We start from the raw sequence: 13,500 nt of genomic DNA on the forward strand, positions 1-13,500 counted from the left end.
GTGGTATATCAGATGAGAGAGCAACATGGTCAACATTTCACAACACGTCTACAATTTGAGATGGAGTCTGATACGGCACGGTCCAAACGACAACACAATCGAGGATCTCTCTGTGCTCTCCACGGATAGAATCTACCTGTCACTTAATGGCATGTTTAGTGACATCCATGAAGATGTGCAAGTTCGGATGAACTGAACAGTGCAGTCAGTGCTGACAGACAGACAGACAGACAGACAGACAGACAGTCAGACAGACCGTGCTGATCCTGGAGGCTGGGTGTCTACATGCGGTCTTACGTTGGTTGGTGACGCACATTAACATCTCGGCTGCACACACACTGACCCTGACCGTACTCCTTATACCTCACCAAACAGGCGTCCGGCACCAACACTGACCCTGACCGTACTCCTTCTACCTCACCAAACAGGCGTCCGGCACCAACACTGACCCTGACCGTACTCCTTCTACCTCACCAAACAGGCGTCCGGCGCCTACACTGACCCTGACCGTACTCCTTCTACCTCACCAAACAGGCGTCCGGCGCCTACACTGACCCTGACCGTCCTCCTTCTACCTCACCAAACAGGTGTCCGGCGCCAACACTGACCCTGACCGTACTCCTCCATCCTCACCAAACTGGCGCCTGGCGCCAACACTGACCCTGACCTTACTCCTCCATCCTCACCAAACTGGCGCCTGGCGCCAACACTGACCCTGACCTTACTCCTCCTTCCTCACCAAACAGGCGTCCGGCGCCAACACTGACCCTGACCTTACTCCTTATACCTCACCAAACAGGCGTCCGGCGCCAACACTGACCCTGACCGTACTCCTCCATCCTCACCAAACAGGCGTCCGGCGCCAACACTGACCCTGACCGTACTCCTCCATCCTCACCAAACTGGCGCCTGGCGCCAACACTGACCCTGACCTTACTCCTCCATCCTCACCAAACTGGCGCCTGGCGCCAACACTGACCCTGACCGTACTCCTCCCTCCTCACCAAACAGGCGTCCGGCGCCAACACTGAGAAAACCAACACAGGCTCACCCTTTCACAACTGAGTAAGCGTTCAGTAAAGGTAGAGGATGTTGGAAGTCATTTCAGCAACTTATCAACGATGCCACAGGGAAAGTGCTATTATGAGTTACATGTTTGTCAAAGGTCTTTCACTGGAACAGAATGGGTTTCACCACGGCAACCAAAAGATTGAGCAGATCCTGGCACGCTGTGGTTTTTTTCTGTTCATCTGTGTAATTTTATTTGTGGCTCCAACAATAGTTGGAATACGTAATGTTTGGTCAGCGTTATCAACATTCAAGGGTACACTGTGTGTATGGCAATATGCTGGCTGACAGATTTCTGCAGCCCAGGACAACACAGTCCATGGAGTCAGACTGTCTCAGGCTGTCTCTGTAGGCAGTAGTGTACGTGGGCAGCTGTAAAGAACCTCTGGCGTGGCCCAGTCTACTGTGAATTATGACACGTCTGCATCTCCTGGCACTTTAACAACACACCTACATTTGAGTTAACTACGCTACTTAAATATCTTGATTAACAGACATGTCTGGGTCGTAAAGGCTCTGCTATTTTTGGGCAAATACAAACATAACTTCAATAGACAACTTTACTAAGACTAAGTCAATAAATACAGGGTGTCATTTTATTTGGGGGAATTTCTCACTATTTTTTATCAAAAGGTGCAATTGTTCCATGGTGTGACGAATCCAAGTAGTGTTGTGGAAGAGTATATTAATGAAAAGACAAATAAAAAGATACCTTGACCTACTCTTATGGATATTATGACTGTATATTTGTTTTTGTCATTGTTTTAAGAATCAATAGCTCCAAAGTTCATTCATGATATTTCACAATAGTTCTGATGCACTACCATCCAATTGCGCATCAAACATCAAGCAAGAATTTAGCAAACATCACGCGGGGGAGTGTTCTCTGTTACAGATGAAACACATTGCCTAAACAGATTGTAAGCTTTGTCAGAAATGTTTATCAAAGTATCAGACTTCCAAATCACTTTCATAAATCGTGTGGAACTTTTGAATCCATTCATGAAAATAATTATTTCTTACAAATCAAAGAATAAAAAAATACATTAAATGTGTGAAATTAAATGTTATACTGTTAACAAGTGAGGTCCAAAATGGACCACACAACCTGAGATGTCCAATGTTAATAGTTCTGGCCCTAGGTGTAATATGTAAATGGTGATACAGGGATGACAAAACCAATTATTAAACTTTTCCAGACAAATATTTCAAAGTCATTTTTCAACAAGTAATTATTATTAAGTAATTAGATCATAATTAGACCTATTGCATTGATCATTTGAGTTATTCTGTCTGAACGGACTTAGCCACCTGGCATGGAGCATGGCATGGCTCAGCACAGAGGCCACACTGGTGCCATCCTACCACAACCTGGTGTCAGAGATACACTGCGTTTGTAAGACCTTATTGGCTGTCTCTGTCGTTAATTATGAAAAACGTTTGTGGTGAACCTTTGTGATGTTTCTGAATTAGCATGTGTATCAAGGGTTTTGATTCAGGATCAGAAGTCTAAGAAATGGCCACACCCAAGGAAATCAGCAAGTCCCAAAATTCCCTTCTGATTTAGGGAGGCAGTGATGAACAACCACAATAAAGTACTATTTTGAGACTAATTGAAATGAATACACTTTAAATCCCAGGTATATTGTTAAACATGAGGCATGTTATCATGTCGGAATGTTTAAAGTCTACAGAAAGTATAAAGAGCCCGACCCACAGGATATCGGAAATGAAAAGTCCCAAGTCTGTGTGTGTTAGAACAACGTATTATTCCATAATTTGCTCTCCATTTGTTTACTTGTCCATTTGTTCAGGAGGAATGGGTTTGTTGTTCCAAGACTGAGGAAACTACGGAAGAGTGAGACGAGTGGAAGATGGAAAGGGGAAGTTATTTCACATTGAGCTGACAGTAGTGACATTCCAGTCCTTCCAAACACTGACTCAGGAATTCCTCAGAACAAGCTGTCAATGAGCCCTATTTCTCAATCATAAACTGTTGTTATTCCATGGAGTATAGCCTAGATACTAAACGAAACAGTATGTCACACTAAAACATTCAGTTGGTTTGAACGGTCACACCACAAATGATCTAAATCATTTGGATATGTGAGGTGTCAGCTGATTTTGTCAGCTCTCTCGAATTCCCCAGCCACCCAGCCCCCCACCCCCCCCAACAAGGTAGTCGTTTATTATTGCTGACCACTAATCTATCAAGCAACTGAAAAACTATAGGTCACTGGATAATAGTAACGAAAAAGGCGATAGCTACAGTAGTTAGACAAACAAACATGCCGCCAATCTCCTTATCTCGGCATTGAGCTCCAGTGAAAGGCTGTTATTGTAGTGCCGTACAAGGTCTTTTCACTGGATCTACTAAACCACAGCGCACCTGAAAGACACCTGTGTTGTAACACCTTGGTTACAGCACAGCCCAACAACCCGGGTGATGGATTTCATCTACCCGGTAAAAAGTGTCACTGGCCTCTTAAGGTGCCCGGGAAATCTTGTGATTTTCCATGGCCAAGGCCGGCAACCCCAGGGCACTGGCCAAGAACAGCACAAATGGCTCTCTTTCCCTGCATCTCTCTGACTTTGCCCTCTCTCTCTGTCAGCGTGTCCTGCCCACAGGGCCGGCTCCTGCTTGGAGCCTGGGTCTTTCCACTGAGAGGGCCGCCTTGTTAGTGTCAGCGGCAGGCCTGCCAGAGGGTCATACCTCAGCCCCCTCCCTCTGTAACCATGCCTACATTCAATCCAAGAACACCTGATTATTTCCCACCGGTGCCGTCTGCAAGGTATGTACCCTGTACATCATCCAATCAACTAAGGCGAAATCTGCCTACAATTAGAACACAGAGCACATCACCCTGTCAAGCCAGTAGGAGAGGACATGTCTCGCAGTCATGGGTAATGAGAAACCTACAGTAAGTTCAATTAGCCTCCAACATTCTGATAGAGACCAGAGGCTACGGGACAGGAACCTCTGAATAGCTTTTGGGCATTTCCACTAAGACCCAGGAGCACCTACATGTTAAGTCCATAGGAGCACATCCAATTTGGTGTCAAAGGAAAGCTAACAGTCTGTATGTTTTAGAAATTAAGGCAAACAGACCCCTTTCCATACTGAACTTAGGGATTTCATTTCTAGCTGAATGGAAAAGTGTGATCTAGTTAGGAGGCCAATGCCTGGCTCATTTGAATAACAGCCAATATTTGCTGAACATGCATTTGTCTAGCCCCACCCTGAATCTCTTCAGGATATATCACAATAAAACCTAGTATCTACAATTATGCATTTCTATGAATAAAAGATCAGGACCTCTTATCCACTCAGTAGAAATCGAAGACTCTGTGTTACTCTGTTATGGAACTGTTTTTATCTACACTAGATGTGCAGAATGTTTAACGTAAAACCTCACATCCATTATTGACTAAGAGAGCAATGCCAATCCCATATAACCAAACTGTACACTTAATGTCAGGGGTTGTAGTGAATCCGGGATTGCTTCGGAGCCAAGCTGTGCAGAGAGGAGGACGATGTGTCTATAGGTTGAACACTGTAGCCTAAGTTGGTCAGTTCACCCTAAGCCTTTCATTAATCGCTGAAACAGACTGAAACCCAGAGGATCCTAGGAGCCGTTCTTCCACACACTTGGAAAACAATTTTGCTGAAAAATTTAGCAGTCAACACTCCCTGTGCGCTCAACCACGTCTCTCAAACCTGCCACGGAAAACTTGGCGGCGCCACCAGGAATACTGTACAAGACGGGGAGAGCAATTTTCAAACCAAAGAGAGAAAGTCCTTCAGCACTAATGACAAACCTGCCAAGAGGAGCTGAACATAAATAAATATTTGGACTGTAGCTGAGAACAGGTGTTTTCAATTAAAACAGAAGAATTAAGAACCTGGGAAGTTCCTCACACGGTTGTTGTGAGGACCGGCTGCCTTGCCAAGTCAACCAGGAGCGTTTAATGAAGGGCTCGTTGCCGATGTCAGGGCTGCAGTGTGTTGGGCTGACTAACTGAGTGGACACTGGAAAGGCTCTAATTAAGAGGCTCCTCTGACGGTCAGACAAAGTTGAGCTGACAGCAGGGGTCACTACACTGGCCCACAAACCCCCTGTGACCCCCACACCTGGCTGTCTGTATTAGCCCAGATGTGACCAAGTGATGTAGACACCCCGAGTCTGAGACATGGGTAATGATTCTACCTACCACACACCGGACCTGCAGTACTGACACCACAATACCTACCACACACCGGACCTGCAGTACTGACACCACAATACTTACCACACACCAGACCTGCAGTACTGACACCACAATACCAACCACACACCGGACCTGCAGTACTGACACCACAATACCTACCACACACCGGACCTGCAGTACTGACACCACAATACCTACCACACACCAGACCTGCAGTACTGACACCACAATACCTACCACACACCGGACCTGCAGTACTGACACCACAATACCTACCACACACCGGACCTGCAGTACTGACACCACAATACTTACCACACACCAGACCTGCAGTACTGACACCACAATACCTACCACACACCGGACCTGCAGTACTGACACCACAATACTTACCACACACCGGACCTGCAGTACTGACACCACACTACCTACCACACACGGGACCTGCAGAACCGACACCACACTACGCAATACTGACACCACACTACCTACCACACACCGGACCTGCAATACTGACACCACAATACCTACCACACACCGGACCGGCAGTACTGACACCACACTACCTACCACACACCGGACCTGCAGTACTGACACCACAATACTTACCACACACCAGACCTGCAGTACTGACACCACAATACTTACCACACACCGGACCTGCAATACTGACACCACAATACTTACCACACACCAGACCTGCAGTACTGACACCACAATATCTACCACACACCGGACCTGCAATACTGACACCACAATACCTACCACACACCGGACCTGCAATACTGACACCACAATACTTACCACACACCGGACCTGCAGTACTGACACCACACTACCTACCACACACGGGACCTGCAGAACCGACACCACACTACGCAATACTGACACCACACTACCTACCACACACCGGACCTGCAATACTGACACCACAATACCTACCACACACCGGACCGGCAGTACTGACACCACACTACCTACCACACACCAGACCTGCAGAACCGACACCAGACCACCTACCACACAGGACCTGCAGTACTGACACCACACTACCTGCACTGTAGTGGACCTACTGTGCAAAAAAAAGAAAAAAGAAACTGCAGTGGTAATATCCTCACAATACACTTTCAACTTCAGTCTAAATGACTAAACTGAACACTGTAGTGAAACTCTGTCCCAGACACCTGGATCTCCTAAATCAACCGTGTTCTCAGACAGACAGAGGCATGTTTTGTCTGGGCTGTTTGGGGTTGGTAGCAGCGCTGCGTTGTACAAAGAGCCTTGCCACTCGTTACAATAACAGAAGCTTAGTGTGGCCTGCGAGGGGTCGGGGGAGGGGGCTCTTCTCTGGGCGAGCCGGGCCGGCCTGGTGGACTGGACACAGCAGCGTCAGGAGTTCATGCCCTCCCCGGGGCATTCACACAGTAACAACAAAGAGATCACACAGGCTGTGTTAGCCAGCCCCACGCTAACGAGGCTGATCGTTACATGGTGGCGCCACCTGTCTCCCTCCTCCAATTAGACCCAATAAGACTTAGGTGCTAATCAACTGGATGTCCAGTGGGGAGGGAAGAGGATAGAGGGCACGGGAAGAGGGGGGGGGGGGGGGGGGGGGGGGACAGCGCAAACAATAGGATCAAAGAGAAGAGAATCAGAGAGAGAGGGAGAGAGAAGGGGGGAGAATGGAAGAAAAAGAGAGGAAAGGGGAGAAAGAGAGAGAGGGAGAGAGAAAAAGAGGGAGACTGGGAGAGAGACTGGGAGAGAGACTGTGAGAAGAGCCAGGACATATTTACAGACACCTTTTTCTCTATTCACAGTTCCGGGCAAACAGCGAAAACATCCAAAGTTCAAATGTTTCATCATGAAATATGTAAGTACCACTGAAGTAGGCCAGACCTGATTGGCTCCCCGGTGGACGAGCAGATAAACGGTCCAGTGAGAGCAGGAGGAGGTCGAGAGGGGAGGGACAAAGCAGACCGGCTGCAGAGGAAAGGGAGCAAGGCGCTCACAAGGGCTGGGTGTTCTCTGAGGTTCACAGAAGCTGTAATTATGGAAAAGACGGGTGTGTTTACAATATCACACTCTTCCTAACAAGCACTAATTGCGTGTGTGCAGTGAACGCGTGTAGGAATGTCTCAGCACAGCCAGAGTGCAGATAGAGTTCAGTGAGGAGTCTGGTCAACGGACGACGTGGTTTGTGTCAAACCTGTCAAAAACAATATACACACCGACATACTTTATAAGACTGGGGCCATCAGAGCTTGTTAGAACACCCGGATAAATAAAACAGAAATTGGTTCAATTTTCAAACACTTCAAGTTGTAAACCAATTGTAACAATCAGGCTGAAGAATAGTACTGCGGCCCAAAATAACTTCTAATGAGGGAAACTGGCTCATAAAGAAAATTACTCCTAATGAGGGAGAGCAGCTCAGCAAAATAGTTTTTTTCGGTTGGTAAATGCATTCATATCCCGACAAGTAGTGTCTAGATGTATGGATGGGACTAAGCAAAAACAGAGATTGAGATCGAGTGACTGTCCTGTAAGATAGACTGACATATTAAGATTAAGAAGAAAAAATATGGAGAGAATGAGAGCCAGAGAGAGAAACAGAAAGCGAAAATATTCCCAATATGGCCTTGCTATCAAGAAAGGCTGCCAAAGGCAGACCTGTCTCTCAAAAAGACATGATAGGCGCATAGTCCACAAAACAAGGTGGAAACTGAGCTGCACCGTCTAACCTAATGCCATGTTCGAACACATTAAGGACACTTTTTATTTTTCAGATCATACTGTTCAGAAATACTGATAGACTTCCAGACCTTTACCTATATGTTCCTTTGTCATCTTAACGATTTTCAATTTCTTTACAACACTGTACATAGCTTATAATTGTTAAAATGTTCCTTTTAAAACATTTCCCATTCTGATAAAGCCCTTTAAATGTAATTGAATTGAGAGGCAATACGATAGAGAGGCAGAGAGAAAATTACTTTCTGCACCCGACCACAAAACAGTCTCATCCCTGTGGCCTAGTAGGTGTACAACTGTCCATCACGCTTGGCTTCCCAAACACAGTTTAGCCTCTGTCGTTTAAAAAGGACACTAATATCTCTGAGCAACAGCCTTGCCCTACAACACAGACTGGGTCCTGTCCTTCTCTCTCACCAGACATAGTCTTTGTTACAGTGGCAGCTAACACAAAATAAAAAAGTTTAAAGTGCGAAGTAAAGCTTTACCCCAGAAAACCAGAATGTTTTGATGTCATCTGACACCATTAAGGGGGCAGCAGGACTAGCGTATAAACATCTCAACAGTACAGCCGCTGTCTAGTCTACCTCCTCAGTCTTCCTCCCCGGCCTCGGCACCGTAAAGGCCGTGCCTTCGCCAAACACAGGCCGGCCACAGTCAGAAGGACTAGTCCACATCCTCCGTATATAGCTCTGACTGGCAAACACAGACAGGTGGAGTTTAATGGCACATTAAGTAGCCGTGTACTCTGTCCCGCGGGGAAGAAAATGACCCATTCTTGAAAACAGACAAGGCGTTGTGATTAATAGTGTTTTCACCCATTTGGTTTTATGGCTCTGTAATGTCTATGGTATTAATAGGCCACATCCTACAGCCAGCCAGTGTGGAGAGACTATGTACTTGCTGTATGTTATGTGGACTTTGATTGAGGGGGAAAGCCTGGGGAAAAGAGTCTCCTGTGACTATTCCTGCATGTTCAGCGAGCTGAACCACTCCCTCCCTCCCACTGCCAATCTGAAGCCCTCCCTCCCTCCCACTGCCAATCTGAAGCCCTCCCTCCCTCCCACTGCCAATCTGAAGCCCTCACTCCTTCCCACAGCCAATCTGAAGCCCTCCCTCCCTCCCACAGCCAATCTGAAGCCCTCCCTCCCTCCCACAGCCAATCTGAAGCCCTCCCTCCTTCCCACAGCCAATCTGAAGCCCTCCCTCCCTCCCACAGCCAATCTGAAGCCCTCCCTCCCACAGCCAATCTGAAGCCCTCCCTCCCACAGCCAATCTGAAGCCCTCCCTCCCACAGCCAAGTTGAAGCCCTCCCTCCTTCCCATAGTCAAGCTGCTGAAAGCTCCTCTGTGTGTTAGTGGCACAAAGGCCACAGTGATGTTGAGTTCCTACACCTTACCTCCTTGACCGCTCGTTGAATTGTTTTGTCTCTTCACTACACGACTCCACCGCTAGTCCCCTATCCTCTGTAGAGCGAAGACAGAGAGTAGAGTTCACGGTCCGTGTAGCTTCCAGCTACTCCACATGACCCAGATGTAGAACGTGGGTTCCAGTCAACTGCCCAGAACGAGAGAGAGAATATGACACTTCAGAAATGATAAAGCCATTTATCAGAAGTTCCTTTTTGAAAAACAAAGTAATTCAATTCAGTCTTAACAGGTGTAAAACCAACTGGGACAGACAGCAGAGGGAAAGGGGGAGAAGACAGAGGAAACCCATTCAGAAGACAGAGGAAACCCATTCAGAAGACAGATGAAACCCATTCAGAAGACAGATGAAACCCATTCAGAAGACAGATGAAACCCATTCAGAAGACAGAGGAAACCCATTCAGAAGACAGAGGAAACCCATTCAGAAGACAGATGAAACCCATTCAGAAGACAGATGAAACCCATTCAGAAGACATAGGAAACCCATTCAGAAGACAGAGGAAACCCATTCAAAAGACAGAGGAAACCCATTCAAAAGACAGAGGAAACCCATTCAAAAGACAGAGGAAACCCATTCAAAAGACAGAGGAAATCCATTCAAAAGACAGAGGAAACCCAATCAAAAGACAGAGGAAACCCAATCAAAAGACAGAGGAAATCCAATCAAAAGACAGAGGAAACCCATTCAAATGAAAGAGGATACCCATTCAAAAGACAATAACAGACAGTTCAGGTGCCGAACAAGCAGAAACTCAGTTGCTGACAACTATCATCAAGTCAAACAAGACACACTTAATATTTTTGAACAATCCACTTGATTCCCTGCTCTTCCAACGAGAAATTTTTATTTTTGTGTTAGATGCGGCAATAAGGCCATGTTTGAACTGGGCCCGACTAACATGGAAGGGCAGTGAAAGAGAGAGAGCCAGTGGGACAAAGGAGGAAGTATATTTAGCATGCGCTGCACATGACCGACTGTCACTTGCTAAAATAATGATGTGCCATAAGGTATGGTTCTGTTTTCCATGGCTCTGGCCTGGACTAACCCAGCTGTTGTGGCTTTGGCTGTGTGACACTGTGACAGACACTTTATCACGACAACACCAGCTAGAAATGACAGAGGAGGGAAAAACTGTGTTCTGGCTTGTTCCCTTTTCATCAATCAAGCGACAATTAATCAATTCCATTTCATATTTCATCTAACACCTTTTTCAGATCAGCTTCTGACATGTTTTTCTGTTGTTTTTTGGTTTACAGTAACCTGAGAGCTAGCAGAAGCTGCTCCTTCTGATCTCATCCGGTCATCACTCACCTCTCCAAACCACAGTAAAGTCACAACCTTAATGGTCACTTAACCTCTGACACGTCCCTGTCACCCTGACCTCAATGCGGAACCACCTTAATGACTAAAAGGTGACAGGGAGCAGACTGGCCTGACCAAAGACACGACTGATAACACCCCTCATTCCTTCTCTGGAATCCGGCCAGAAAACACAGAGATGGACGATGAAGATAGGACCATTCCGCTGTGTGGCCGTGTTGTTTCGGTTTGAGCGAGGATTACGGACACACGGCACATCTCCCAACACCCCACGGGGGTGGAGGGAGGTCACAGTCCTTCCTGAATTTTCCCAGCTGTCCCCAGGCTCTCTCTCGGCAGAGCAGAACCTTCTCCAGGTCCGCAGCTTGGGAGCCCTGGGGCTCATTAGATCGGGCCACAGATAAGAGGCCTGGCCAGGGCTGCCTCAGAGGTCCATCTGCTGAACTCCTTCTGAACCAAGCAGCGTGAACCAGCCCAGCTCCCTGGAGGATGACAAAATCAACAAACACACTCTGCGGCTCGGTATTGACCAACCCAGCAACAGCACCCTAAGCCTAATGTTACTGTATGTCGTCATCCCCATCTTGACTGAGCAGTACACCCCTGACTCACGCCTGCTCATAGCTCCCGTTGAGTGGTTACTGCTGTGGTGGGCGGGGGTGAAGCTTAGGGCTGTGTACAAACAGGTTAGGTAACCATCCCCGACTCACACCTCTCCCCTGCCCGCTCCGCAGACCCTGTCTCAGTGTTAAACCATATGTTGCAGTGTTTGCTTAAAAGGGAAGCCTGTGGGCTCTGTAATCCTGGCAGGGAAACCCAGTCTCCGGTGCCGCTGGCTGACTCACGGCTCATTCATCAATCAGACACTGCTTTCTTTAATTAGGAGAAACAGTCCAAGGGTTCTGGGGTCGGGCCCCGGCCTTCCATTTGGAAAAGATGTGTTGTCCGTACATCAAATCACAATAATTAGTCCTGAAGTCACAGCTAATATGCAGAGTTGTCAGCACGAAAAACAATGAAGTCAGCAGCCTACAGCCTCTTAACAGAGATATTGTCAGTCGCTGCCTGCTCTGGCCCAGTCCTCCAAACTGTCTGAACGAAAGGACACATGGTGGAAAAACAGACAGCTACTCTCCGGCGTACGTTCACCAATAAACAATGTCGGCCAGCAGCGCTGATCTGAAACGGAACAAATGTTTGGCAACAATTATAACAACCCTCAGCTCAGATTATTTAGACATTTTACAATTCATAACTCCTCACAATTTCAAAAAGACATACATTAAATAGTAATGAAACCACAAATGGTTCAGTGCAGCAGACATCAGGCATTGTCTTAGTGTGGTATGTCCATAATTCAATTAGATTTCTGTACCCTTCTGAGGTGAATTGCTGGGCATCTACATAACCCAGTGAATGACTTTAAGCCTGCCATCCTTTGAAATATATCATCCATATCCTCACCATCAAATTGTGATTTGTTTTAATTTAGAATAGGTTTAAATACACACATTTATTTTAAAGAATTGTTTGTTTTATTGTAGACTGTTGACTGTGCTTGAATTGGAAATAAATGCAGGAGCTGCCTTTTCCCTATTGAGTCTATTAGACCAGGGTGTCGTCAACCCCCAACGTACCACAATACCTGGCAATGTCTATTGGCCCATGCAAATGTAAATACAAGGTTTCTGGTCTCTGATCCCATAGTTCTACCATCTCCTACAATTATGCTCTCACGTACAATAATTGTGACATTTTGCTACTGTATAAAAACATATGAGCCCCTCGTATCTGGAGAGCTGCTGGGTGTGCTGGCATTTGATCCAACCTTTAATCATATAAGCTCTACAAGGTATAGTGGGGAGAACAAGTATTTGATACACTGCCGATTTAGCAGGTTTTCCTACTTACAAAGCATGTAAAAGTCTGTAATTTTTATCATAGGTACACTTCAACTGTGAGAGAATCTAAAACAAAAATCCAGAAAATCACATTGTCAGATTTTTTTATTATTAATTTGCCGGAATTCTTACTGGTTGGTAGGTGATCAAATACTTATGTCATGCAATAATGACATAAGTATTTGAACACCTACCAACCAGTAAGAATTACGGCTCACACAGACCTGTTAGTTTTTCTTTAAGACTCATTACACTCATTAACTGTATTAACTGCACCTGTTTGAACTCGTTACCTGTATAAAAGACACCTGTCCACACACTCAATCAAACAGACTCCAACCTCTCCACAATGGCCAAGACCAGAGAGCTGTGTAAGGACATCAGGGATACAATTGTAGACCTGCACAAGGCTGGGATGGGCTACAGTACAATAGGCAAGCAGCTTGGTGAGAAGGCAACAACTGTTGGCGCAATTATTAGAAAATGGAAGAAGTTCAAGATGACGGTCAATCTCCTTCGGTCTGGGGCCCCATGCAAGATCTCACCTCGTGGGGCATCAATGATCATGAGGAAGGTGAGGGATCAGCCCAGAACTACACGGCAGGACCTGTTCAATGACCTGAAGAGAGCTGGGACCACCGTCTCAAAGAATCCAGAGGAGGAATGGGAGAAGGTAATGTGGTCTGATGAGACAAAAATATAGCTTTTTGGTCTAAACTCCACTCGCTGTGTTTGGAGGAAGAAGAAGGATGAGTACAACCCCAAGAACACTATCCCAACCGTGAAGCATGAGGTGGAAACATAATGTTTTGGGGATGCT

The 13,500-nt window shown here is 46.4% G+C and overlaps 1 protein-coding gene across 1 annotated transcript in view; it reads right to left on the reverse strand.

Moving 5' to 3' along the window:
* The window catches only part of bmpr1bb (bone morphogenetic protein receptor, type IBb), a 67,642-nt gene that overhangs the window by 26,419 nt on the left and 27,723 nt on the right, over nucleotides 1-13,500 (reverse strand). The window contains exon 3 of the mRNA XM_010895666.5: nucleotides 9,428-9,585. The gene's annotated coding sequence lies outside the window, so the exon portion shown is untranslated. The remainder of the gene's footprint in view (nucleotides 1-9,427; nucleotides 9,586-13,500) is intronic.

This window comes from Esox lucius, chromosome 14, assembly GCF_011004845.1.
Source record: "Esox lucius isolate fEsoLuc1 chromosome 14, fEsoLuc1.pri, whole genome shotgun sequence".
NCBI classification, from domain to species: domain Eukaryota; kingdom Metazoa; phylum Chordata; class Actinopteri; order Esociformes; family Esocidae; genus Esox; species Esox lucius.